Below are 12756 nucleotides of genomic sequence, written 5' to 3' on the forward strand. Positions count from 1 at the left end.
ATAGTGCAAGGAATTCTTAGTCCTTCCATAGAGAAAAGGAAAAGTAAGGGCATTTTACTGACTGAGGACCCTGTTCCCAAACAAGGCAGTGTTTTAGTCATGGGCATGTCAGACTCACCTATGGCTCTTTGTAAAAATACCCACATACTGGCCCCACCTGGCCCCGTACCCTCGACTCCATGTTCCGACTCAGAGGATTAGAAGTGGAACCAGGCTTTTGTACTGTTTCAAAGCCCCCACTGGTGATTCCGATGTGCAGATGACTGAGAGGTACTACTAATGTTTAGATGGATCCACAAGTTTTAAGAAAATGGATTGGAAGAAGGTCCAGCTGGAGGCCTCCTTTAGTCAGTGCAGAGAGAAATTAGTGGCTTGGAGGAGATGGAGTGGTATGGGTGGGAGGGGTGTCACAGCAGAGCTGGGGTTCACTCAGGGGCAGGCCTCAAGTAATTCATAACTTTGAGAAAGGTACAGATCACTTTGAGAGTTTGATGGAAGCTATACTCTCCTCAGAAAAATACACATAGGCTACCCCCACAAAATTTAACACATACTTCAGGGGACTCTGGATTAGAATGAAGTTTTCGATTTTTGCTATTTTAAACAGATGGTTAACAGTCTCATTTGTTAAGGTAAGCGTCATGCAGGGTTTCTGGTCCTGCTCCCTGCATGAGAACGCAAGATATGGTGAGATCAAAAAGGAACACCCACGGAGCCATAGATAGGGGAGTCATACCACTATATTCTCGCTGGCGGCTGGGTTGGAGACACAGGAAGCAGGAGCCACAAGATCCGCAATCCGCTCTCTGCTTCTCTGCCAGCCAACCAATCCCTCCCCCCCCCCACCCCCCAGTGTAAGCACGGCAGTTATATTAGTGGCCAATGGCTAACCGGTATGGTAACAGCTGATGGCCACCCAGCCACAGTGTATGACCATCTAATAACCGAGCCAGCAACTTTCCACGTGAGGCTGAGAGCCTGAAAACTGCTCTCTGGGACTCTGTCCCCACAGTAAGGAAAACAGGAGATGCCACACAGGTCCCTGGCCTCAAGAAGCTGACAGTCTAGTAACCTGGACAAAGCAGTAACAACAAAACAAAATAGGAGTGTACATATGTAGACAATAATCACAAGAGTTGTGGGGGAATGCAGAGTTCCAGAATGTTAAATTGGAGAATTTGAAACATGTGCTTTGAGAGGGGACAGATTAATGGAGACAGGTGTGGTACAGAAGCCCCCTAAAAGAATGGAAGTCAGCAGGACAAAGGCAGGTTAATAAAGGAGGACACCCTAAGGCTGCCTTTGGAATTGAAGTTAGTGGTGAATAAGGGATAAAAATGGCACTGATCCAGCTGCTAGAGGTCATTCACATGGTGCGACTGGTAGTTTGGGGTCTGGGGTGGGTGGAAGCTATTAAAATGCTGATGAATACAGTTTTGTAACAAGAGGAGGAGACACTGGGAGAAAGAGCAAGCTGTCGCTGGGAGGGCGGCCTTGGAGTAGCTATTCATTGCCAGGGTCAGAAGTTGGCCCTGTGTTTGTTCTTTACGATGAAAGGAAACCGCGGGAGAGCGCTGAGTGGTGGAGAACGACATTCAGCCAGTGGGCATGAAAATGAATTTTAGCTGTAATGTGCAAAAACCCTAGGTGTGTGGACAGAAGGGAACCAGCCAGAAGGTTACAACAGGTCAGGAATAAATAACCACCAGGCGGAGGATCCCAGATTCCGTCCTTCTTTTGTTGGGTGAGGAGCGCCAGGCAAACGCATCCACAAAGGCTTTGGAAAGAAGCGGTTTGACCGTCCACACTCGGCTGTAGCCCCGGGTAACTATTAGGGGCCCCGAAGGGTGGTAGAAGCGGATGCCGGGGGAGCTCAGCCCTCGCTGGGAGGCCTCGCAGCAGGGACCCCGGCCACTGCGCGGCAGGCGGGCAGATCCCACCCCTTCCTGAAAGAAGCGCCCTCCTCGCCGAGACTGCCGCTGCCGCCGCCGCTGCCGCCGCCGCGCCGCCACCGCCGCCGCCGCAGGTCACGGCCCCGCGAGGTGACCGCGGCCCCGCCACACGGAAGCAGGTAGGCGCAGCGTCCGCGACGCCCCATCCTCCGCCCGGGCCCGCCCGTCATCCAGGGGGCGTCGGGCCCGGTTCCGCGCCCAAACCGGAGGTGGAGACCGAGGCGGCAGGCGCTGCAGCGGGGCTCGAGCGGCGGGGTCGCCGGCCGCAGGACCCTCCCCGTTTTCCGCCCGCTTCCCCGGAGCTCTCCGGGCGCGGGGTCGACCGCCCGAGCCCCCGCGGGAGCACGCCGCGAGCGAAGCGCGAGTGCCGGGCGGCGTCCCGGAGTCCCTGCGGTTGCTCCCCTGCGCCCTGGGCGCCGAGCCAGCGCGTCCCGGTCTCCGCCGCAGCGGCAGTGCCGGCCGCCGAGCCCCTGCGCCTCCCTCCGGCTGCGGCTCGGGTCCCGTCCTTTGACAGGTGTCCCCACCCGCCGCACCAGGCGGATACCCAGGCCTTTTGTTGTCGGGTGCACTCTGGTTGGAAGCGACCCCACGTTTGGCCATCCCAGTGTCACTGCAATTCGCGGTTCACTTCACCGTTAGCCAAGTCAGGCTGGCTCGGGGAGCAAAGGGTCCTGGGAGGAGGCACCAACTTGCCATGCCCTGTGCAAAGACCTCCACTGTAAATGCACACTTTTGCTTTCCTTTCCTGGTCACACACTGGGGAAGAATAGGATTTTCGGTTTCTCTGGGGAAGACGGCGGCGGTAGGTTACGAAGGCTATCTTTGGCATCCGTTAAAATAAAAAAGTGATTTTTTTGGGTTATGAAGAGAGCCCTTGTTTAGCAGTTTTCTCCCTAAATAAATGGAGAATGAGAGGGTTTTCCCGTTTTAAATTCATATTCATTTTCTCTCTACTTATCCTCGTCGTCCACCTTTACCTCCACTGCACTTTATTATACCCCAGACACTTCAGTGTGTGTGTGTGTGTGTGTGTGTGTGGTTTATTCCGGCCAGACGGTGTTTCACGGCTGAGCCAGGAAGGATTGTGAGTCTGAACGTGAGAACACAGCCCAGTTGGGATGGAAGCCCCCTCCGACTTCCTACATGCAAAATGTAGGGAACCAAATATACTAATGATGTGTTAAAAAAAATAGTAATACACAGTTCTTGGATGTATTACAATAACAGAGCCTAAACGGTAAAGTTAGTTTCTGCTTCTTCATTTCTCTGCTTGTATCAAAGGCAGATTTTTATGCAGGGCTGTAATTCCATTCTGGGCTGCAGCTCATAAAAAGGATAGGCTAATGTGGATGTATAAACTCCGTGGTAGCAGTTAATAAGTTGACCTACTTAAAGTTTTCAAAGAAAAATTATTAGGCTCCTCCATATGATATTTGCAGATCAAAGAATCTTAGTCTCTCATGCATTAAATCTCAAACTTTTTCTACTATATTTCTTAGAGACACCATGTTTCCGAGATTAACTATAGCTGTCATCTCTTAATGAACTAGAAATATGAATTTAATCTTCAAGGCATAAACATAGGAATTTTAATGGTGTGTCCTTTATTTATACATTATGAAATAAATGTTTCGTAAGCTCCCCAAGTTGGAAGCTCAGAAACTGGACATGGTAAATAAAAGGATGAAGAAGTTTTGCTGATGGTGATGACTAGATGGCAGATGTTAAGACACTGGGCAAACATGAAGTATTTGGACAATGCATGTTTATTGTAATCTGCCATTAGCCAAAGGCAATCTCTTTGGATTATTTAAATTAACGTTAAAGTGTCTTTATAACAATTGCTTAATTCATGTATTTCACATCAAATGCCTTTCACAGATTGCTTTGCAGAAGAGTTTTGCTCTGGGGAATAATTTCTTTTCAGTAACATAATAATGCCTTATGTTTAAGCTTTGTTATAGAACTACCACAATCATGCTTATAGCAATATTTTAGGATTTTTTTGTACTCACTCTACCTACTGTGATAGCGTTGCTATATATTCTTGTCGGTCCTCATGCTTTATTTCCCCTGTGACCTACTCGTAGGCACACCCCTGCAGGACAGTAGCCAGATTAGCAAGCAGGGCACCTGGAATGATGACAGAGGGATTGCTAGCTGGTCCTAGCAATCTTAGCCACTCGGTTTCACTGTAACCTGGCCACTTGGGATCAGTTCAGTAATCAATTAAGCAAGACAGGCACAGACAACATAATGTATTCCTCTCAGTCTTTCCCTTCACAAGAGAAGGATCTACAACGCTCAGCATTCACACTACAGTGGTGATTAGATTCTGTGAAACACAAATGAGATAGGTGCTCAAGTTCTCAAAATGTGATACAAAGACCAGGTGTTACTGAATCTGAATCTAAGTTGATGAAAAGGCTAGGGACACACCCAGGTGTGTATAAAATATTTTTCTCATCCCAATGGTAATAACAGAAGTGGGTCCCTACTTATTTTATCTATAAAACTCTTATTCCTGGAGCTGATGGTACTATGTGTCTTTATGTTTTTTGATAAATCACTCTAAGCACTTTCAAACTAGCTTATAAGTGAGTGCAACTTGAACAAGTTATTGTGATCACCAAATAATAGTTTCTGGTGTGTTTGGAGTTTGAAGGACAGCTGGTGGCACTAGAAAGTCAATGCAAAGAGATTTTAGACAGGCCAGATGGAATGATATTTTGAGGTAATGATGGAATCTTTGGCAGTAGTCTTTAAATTCAACCTCATAGTATTCTAAGTCAAGCCAGCTCTACTAGGTATAGCTTGAAACTCTTTTACCAAACAATAAATGAACAATTTTTTTAGTATTTGTAAATGGCTTTTCTCTAGGTCGGTGCTATCCAACAAAGTTTCTGCATGATGGAAATGTTCTGTAATCTGCCCAGTGTGGTAGCCAAGAGCCACGAAGAGCTATTGAGCACTTGAAAAATATCTAGTGCAATTGAGGAACTGAATTTTTATTTTTAATTAATTTTAATTAATGTAAATAGTCACATAGGGCTATTGGTACCATATTGGACAGTGCAGCTGTAAAGTCTCTCTACCCATTTTCTGTAGCGGTAACACGTGATAGCAGTATTTCCTTAGAAGAAAGTGGAAATTGGCATTGATAAAACCAGGAATGAAGATTTGACTCTGTAATCCTGTTGTTACAAAAAACACACTTGTATTTTCTCTGAAGAAGGTGTTTTGTTCTGAAGTTCAACTCTAAAAATAAAGCTTCCCTTTTTAAATTTCATATGTCTGCGAGCCCCCAAAACAAGCATCACCTAGAGTTGTTCAGATGCTTGGTCTTGTGTATCTGTGTTCTTGAACTTGCGTGAGTTTGCCCTCTTGCACATTGTCGAATCACTTATTCATAGAGTTCGTTTCTGGACTTTGTAATTTTCCAAGGGGAGGGAGATTTAGAGGAATTGATGGTAATGCACAACCAGTCCCCTCTCCCTCTCCTGCAGTCAGAGAGACACTGTGACAAATCTGACAAATAAGTGCCCCTGCCGCAAGGAGTGGCTGAGGCCTCTGCCTCCCCTGGGCCCTTCTTACGTGTTTTTTTTTCCTTGGGCTTCAAACCCATATCCTCTCACTCAGTCTAGCTTCCCGAGGATGAGCAAATCCATTTGACAAATAACCTACTATTATTTCTGGTAAAACCATTAAAATGGGATTTTATTTAGCATCTACCATGTTGTTTCAATTTTTAAACTAACTTGATTTGATTAAAGCCGTTATTTTGACCACTGAGAGGGACACAATTTTAATTAGACTTTTTCACAAGACACCGCCTTTCATATTTCTTGTGAGTGACCATCCCTCACCCAGACTAGATACCTAGGACACCTCTTATTAGGCCAGAGCTCAGGGTCCTGGGTGGTCCCCCTTCTCTGGGAGAGATTCTCCCTCAATCAGTCATTTAGAAATTTGTCAAATGTATTTGTGCATACTAACTAAAATACAAGTTAAATTCACCCCTTAATTGTGTCTGCCCTGTAGCTATTAAAGCCCTAGGATGACATTTCCCAAATGAGATGCTCAAATAAATTTAGCATTTAAAATTTAGGAAATGCTCCACATAATGCGAGTGTGTGTGTGTGTGTGTGTGTGTGTGTGTGTGTGTGTGTGTATCTGTGTAGAGAGAGATTTACGAGGCACAATAATAGCATGGTAGGATGGGATATGTATACTTATTTAACTTTTTATTGTTAATGCTTTCCAAAATTTTTTTCATATAATAATTACAGTATGTTTCAAAATACATGTCTTGGGTCATGAAATTAATTTAACAGGTTAGGATCAGCATTTTTTAAAAATGAAATGGAATATAGAATAAAATAGGAATTATCACTGTGCATCCCTCTTAGTAAGGGTTACTAGTGTTTGATGAAACTCTTAGTTCTCCCATGTATAGCAAGTACAAGGGCATGAGGCAGTGGAGAGTGGTGGTTAAAGCACTATAGAAATCGGACCCCTAAGTTCGAATCCTGGCTCTATACCGCCCAATCCATATATAGTAAGCCCTATATAAGCATGGTCATTATTGGTATTACTATTACAAAATGTATGTGTGTATACTGGATCATGATGGCAGGATCAAAATCCTGCCTCTGAAACTAGGCTTGGGACCCAACATGGGAAACATTGATCTAAGACATATGTAATAGTTAATAATAACACGTAACATTATTGAATACTCACGAAGGGCTCCATGCGGAATACTTTACATGTATTATCTTGTTTCTCACAGCAGTCTTTTGATGTAGGCTCTGCCAAGACCCCACGTCCCGCTAAGTACCTACGTCCCAGTAAGTCATATAGGCAGAATCTGAACCCCAGGCAATTTGGTGACAGTACACGAGTTCAACCACCTCCCCTCCTGTATTGTAATGTAATAGTGATACATAGATGGACATCTGCATACCTGTGAGCCTCAAACACTGTACAGCATGGCACAAGGGCAGAAATGAGCTGATGACAGTTGTTTTCTGTGTAAGACGGGGCCTGATGGGCGACAGGGGAGTTATCGCACATTTAGGCTAGAAGAGATCTCACTGCTGCCAGCCTGTGGCCTCTGAAGGTTAATGCCCTTGGACAGGCAGCCTGCCCAAAGAAACCCAAATGTCCCAGAGACTAACAACAAATTGTGTCTCCAGAGCTCGGTCTTTCCCTCCTAACAACTGATCTGCATATTGGTTTGTAGCAAATAGTGACAAATGGTCTAAACAGATATGTCCATCCCATAAATACCCCACTTTTCTTTTTTTCCCCCTCTACATTCTAATATAATATATAACATATTAGTTTCAGGTGTACAGTATAATTATTCAATATCTGTATGTATGGTAACATGATCACCACAATAAATCTAGTTAATGTTCCATCACCACACAGTTAACAATTTTTTTTTCTTGTGATGAGAAGTTTTAAGATTAACTCTCTTAAAAACTTTCAAATACACAACACAGTATTATTAACTATAGTCACCATGCTGTACATTCCCAGGACTTATTTTATAATGGGAAGTTTATATCTTTATTTTTTTTAACAGGACTTTATTGGAGAACAGTGTGTACTTCTAGGCCTTTTTTCCAAGTCAAGTTGTTGTCCTTTCAGTCTTAGTTGTGGAGGGCACAGCTCAGCTCCAGGTTCAGTTGCCGGGGGCACAGCCCACCATCCCTTGCGGGAGTCAAACTGGCAACCTTGTGGTTGAGAGGACGCATTCCAGCCAACTGAGCCATCCCGGAGCTAAGCTGAGCTCAAGGTGCCGTGTTCAATTTTAGTTGCAGGGGGCTCTGCCTACCATCCCTTGCGGGACTCGAGGAATTGAACTGGCAACCTTGTGATTGAGAGCCCACTATCCCATGTGGGAATGGAACCGGCAGCCTCTGGAGTTAGGAGCATGGAGCTCTAACTGCCTGAGCCACCAGACCTGCCCCCAGATGGGAAGTTTATATCTTTTGATTTCATTTTTAATATAATACATGGAAAACAATTTTGTTTTAAGAATTTATATAAAAGGAAATGTCTTTAAATTGAGGCTGGAAATCTCCCCCCCCTCCCCCCCCCCAGTGCACTCTAGAAAGTAAAGCTAATTTCATTTTGGAAGTAGATTTCAGTTTTCCTTAAAGGTCAGACTAAATGTAAGCAATCACTTGTCCATAAACTTTGTGGTAGAATAGAAGAGGCAACAGCTTGTCATCATGGTTACTTTTCTTCTTTAAAAAGTACAGAGGCTGTGTCCAACATACTAAAAATCCTGAAGATATTCAGATTTTGTTCAAGGCTGCAGAATTGTTTATCTTGGATGACAGTGATACAGACTATCTGTGGAATACAAAGGAATGACCTGGAGTGTCTTTGAAAACCCGTTGAAAGTCACCTGATACTTTTAGGCAAGTGTAGACAAAGCTGAAGAAGTAACTGTGATTAACTATGGCAGTCGAGGAAATTAGCCTGTAGTTTAAATGGTGTAATTTAACTCTGAAGTAATTAGAATGAATTATAATGGCTTTCAACTGAATGTAAACATAAATGTCTCCAAAAATAGCATAGCTTTTCTAGTCATCAAATATTTCATTTATTAACATAGTAAACTTCTTGGGTTTTTTTACACTTATGATGACTTAACTGCCAGAGAAATATTTTAAATGGTAATAATTGGGTTTTAAAGCATAACTAAAAACTGTACATAGCTAAAATTGTGTTATTTTTTAACTGGGTTGCTTAATATAGTTTTCAAAATTTTTTTATTCTGTTAATTCATGAGTGAAATGGTATTAATTAAGAAATGTTGATACCATTATAAAACAAATCAAATAGCAATATAATTTTTTACTAAACTTGTAGTATGTAAATTCGAATTAGAATTCTGTAAAGTAATTGTCCAGGAATTCCTAATGGAAATATATCACCTAGAATTTCTAAATTCTACTTTTCACTAAAACTTAAAGTGTATTTACAAATAAAAACTAGTAACGAAAATATGCCTACATGCAATAGCAGGAATATTAATTTGTGGGTGACAGCTTTTCTTCCTTGTAGTGTTATGTTCCCACATAGCCTAGTCTTCAAAAAAGTCTGTCATTTTGAAAAATTTTCCAGTCTTGTCAATGACAGCACGGTGTTCACAAGAACCATATTTATCTCCCTATAATTTTAGCAGCTAATGGAATTTTTCTTGAGAAAGCTGATTATCTTTTCTATGACATTTTGATTGGTGTTTTTCCATTTGAATTTGAGCTTGTATGTAGCATAAAAATTGATTTATATGAAAAGGAGTGGGTTGCCATTTGTATACCACAGTTTTGATTGTATATGTATGGATATAAAAATAAAGCCAAAAGTTTTCCATTAACTGATTTGGAGAGAGGATACCATTGTAATCAAATAGTGGCGCATTGTGCTTTTTTAAAATCAGGCCATGGAACCCAGTGAATTCACTTATCATAAATTTGGCAATTCAGAAATGGTGTTCTTTATTAACTATTGGATAGTATTTGTGAAATCCCTAGCATGGTCCCTGGCCAGAGTAACTTTTTTTTTCACTGTTACTTTTTCCTTATTCATAACACAGGATTTAACTCATTGTATCACATGGGAAATTAAAGAAGATTGTTCTGGATAACTGTTCCCATACTGAGCATCTAAGAGCTAGAAAAAGCCTTTGGAAGTCATGTGATTTATTTCTTAGAGTCTTGGTATGACCACAGTCATCACAGAGAGATGATGTGTAGACTCCATTCTACTTTTAGTCTATGAATATTTTATATTAGTTCTTGATATATTGTTTATCAAGGCTGACTTAACAGGACTCTGGAATTGAACCTAGGCTCACTTCAGTTTCACATACCTCCTGGTTTGCTTGCTTGTTGCATATTTACCTTGTCTTTTCAATTAAATCATTGTTTCTTTGTGTGTAGAAATTATATTTTGTAATTTTTTGTATCCCACTGGATTCTCTGAGGACAGGGGTTGGCAAACTATTTTGTAAGTAAGGATTTATTGGAACACAGCTATGCCCGTTGCTTACCTGTTACTGGGACGGCTTCTGCATCACCACCACAAAGTTGAGTAGTTCAAACGGAGCCCATCTGGCCTGTAAAGCTGAAAATCTATATTATCTGGCTCTTTATAGGAAAATCTCTGTTCATGCAATACTCTTCTTATAGGGTCCTTGAAAAAAAAAAGTGGGGGAAAAAGGCCTATTCTAATACAAATTATACCTAGCTAATTGCTTTCTGTAGGGACAGATTTCACATTTAAGTGACTAAATGAATGACAAATATCTTGTCTCTTCCTATTACACTGTCCATTGGCTGTGAAAGAAGATGTCATCAGCATAGGTTTAGGTGTCATATAGACCTGGATACTAGTTGTGTAACCTTGAATATGTTACTTAATCCCTTTTAAGCTATTGTTTCCTCATGTACAAAATAAGGATAAGTATGGTACCTACTACTACTGTTTGGAAACAGTTCTCCATGTGTCCCATGCATTTTGACAGGGCTTACAAAGAGGTACTGATTATGCTTTTGTTCTGGGCTGTCTTTTTAAGAATGGTGGTAGTGAACAGTCTTGGATGGTAGAATACTGTTGCCCTCAGAAGCAAAGGGCGGTCATGCTTATGTCCAGTGTAATAGATTTGAGTTTCCCCCAGGTGAGAGTTTCTCTCTAGTAAAGCTACTCATCACGTGTGCAGGTGTTGCATGGTCCTCTTTGTGATACCCTGTGGGAATTGGAGCTGGGTAACTGGTACAAGAAAATACTGATAAGAATGTGTTACTGCTATTGCAGTGAGTAATACAGTACTTTGTCTCTGACCCAGGAGTCTCATGTCTTCTGCCAGTATCTGTAAAACTGTGGCAGGCTAACTTGTGCAAATAGCGTAAAATCTCAGCCCTTGCACAGTTCTTGGACACTATTCTATAGGGTTATTATGAGACTTGAATGAGGTAATGAATATAAAGCATTTAACACTGTGCCTGGCGTATAGTAAGTGCCCCAAAACTGTTGACTATTAATTATTATCTAGCTGGTTATTAACCCTGCAGTGTGAAGTTAAGTCCCAGTTTTATGTGGACAACTTATATCTTAAGACAGTGATTTTTCAAACTGTAGGTCACTAGGGCTATGGAAACTATTAAGTATATAATTTTTTTAACGGAACAGAAAATTGTAGAATAACAAAGAAAATATCCAAGTGCAAAATACGCAGTCAGGTTAAATTTTGATTTGTAAAACGTTTAGTTTCAGTTACATATACATGTATATCTGTGTACTGGGTTGTAATATAAAAATGTATATTTTATTGTTGGTCATGGTAAAAAAGTTGGAAAGCCACTGCTGCCCTGATACCTATATGGCACTGTTCAAAACACCTTTTGTTCATGAGAGTGTACAATTCCTTTCTTAGTTCTTATTCACCCAGAGGAGTGTAATGGGCCACCCTCACTCATCTAGGTGTGGCTGCTGAGAAGAAATGACCAGACATTCAGTTTGTTCGTCCTCTGCATGCCATGTGGCTCATTTTACCCAGGATTAGCAGAAAATGAATATAACCACCCCAGGTTATTTTCCGAGGAAAGAGATGTTTTATATTAGCACTATCCAACAGAACTTTCTATGGTGATGGAAATGTTCTATTTCTGCACTGTCCAATACTGTAGCCACGAGCTACTGAGCACTTGAATGTACAACTGAGGAACTGAAGTTTTGATTTAAAAAAAATTTTAATTTGGCTTAATTTAGACTTAAAAGCCATGTATGGCTATTGTACAGCACAATTTTAGATTGAACAGAAAGGTATGGTTTCCTCCAGTATAATTTGTATGGTTTGGCTTCTGGTACCATCCTAAGCTGCAGCGTCCTTCCACTGACCCTTTTCTATGGCTGGCTTGGCCAGACATTGGGGTGAAGAAGTGCTTGGTGAGATGCTGCCTGGGACAGTGCACAAGCCAGGACAGAATGGCAAGGAGCTGAAGGGCAGAAGTTCTCAACCCTGGCTGTGCAATAGAATCATCTGAAGAGCTGTAAAAGGCTAAGCTGCACCCCAGACCAATAAAATTAGACATTTTAAAAAATCTCCCTGGGTGTTCTATGATGCTGTGTCAGCGAGTACTTTGATGCTCCATCACAGGCGTGCCTACAGTCAGATGGGCAGGGGAATGGGCACATGAAAGACAGGGGACCCTATTATATCTTAAACAGAAAGACTCCAACTTATCTTTAGTGTTGGGAGCCGAGCTGTTTTCCCACAGTTGCCTTGGCAATAGGGGCCCCTTGCTCAGTGGAGCCAAAGTGAAAATTTCTGTAGGGCAGATTTGAGATTCAAAGAAGGAAAAAAATATATAAATACTCTTATTGACCAGCTCACATGTGATTTCCATTTCTATCTTCTACAATCATTTATGGAGTCCCCACTGTGTGTTTGAGATATGCCGCTCTTGCTTAGTCTAGTGGGGGAGACTGACATGAAAATGTGCTCATACAGCAAAGTAAGCATAATAATAGAGAGAAAAACCATAAGGTGCCTTGAGAGCATCCAAGAAGGGACAGCTGTCCTGGGTAGGGGGAGAGACATCATCAGGGGGAGCTTCCCAGAGGTGGTAATACCCAAGCTTAGTCTTATAGGATCAGAAGGAGTAGTCACATGAAGAAGGGGAAATGAAAAAAAAAGAAGATACAACTTGAAAGGAGACCCTCGCCGAAATATCCTTATAACTAACTTTATCATTTATTCATTCATTCAACAGGTGTGATT

The 12756-nt window shown here is 42.1% G+C and overlaps 1 protein-coding gene across 2 annotated transcripts in view; it reads left to right on the forward strand.

Moving 5' to 3' along the window:
* The first annotated feature begins 1443 nt into the window (after positions 1–1443).
* TMEM150C (transmembrane protein 150C) overlaps positions 1444–12756 on the forward strand; it is a 68234-nt gene continuing 56921 nt past the window's right edge. The window contains exon 1 of one of the 2 annotated variants that reach the window (XM_019731365.2): positions 1444–2071. The gene's annotated coding sequence lies outside the window, so the exon portion shown is untranslated. The remainder of the gene's footprint in view (positions 2072–12756) is intronic. The other variant, XM_019731367.2, reaches the window with a different exon arrangement.

The sequence above is a fragment of the Rhinolophus sinicus genome, linkage group LG02 (assembly GCF_036562045.2).
Source record: "Rhinolophus sinicus isolate RSC01 linkage group LG02, ASM3656204v1, whole genome shotgun sequence".
NCBI lineage: Eukaryota > Metazoa > Chordata > Mammalia > Chiroptera > Rhinolophidae > Rhinolophus > Rhinolophus sinicus.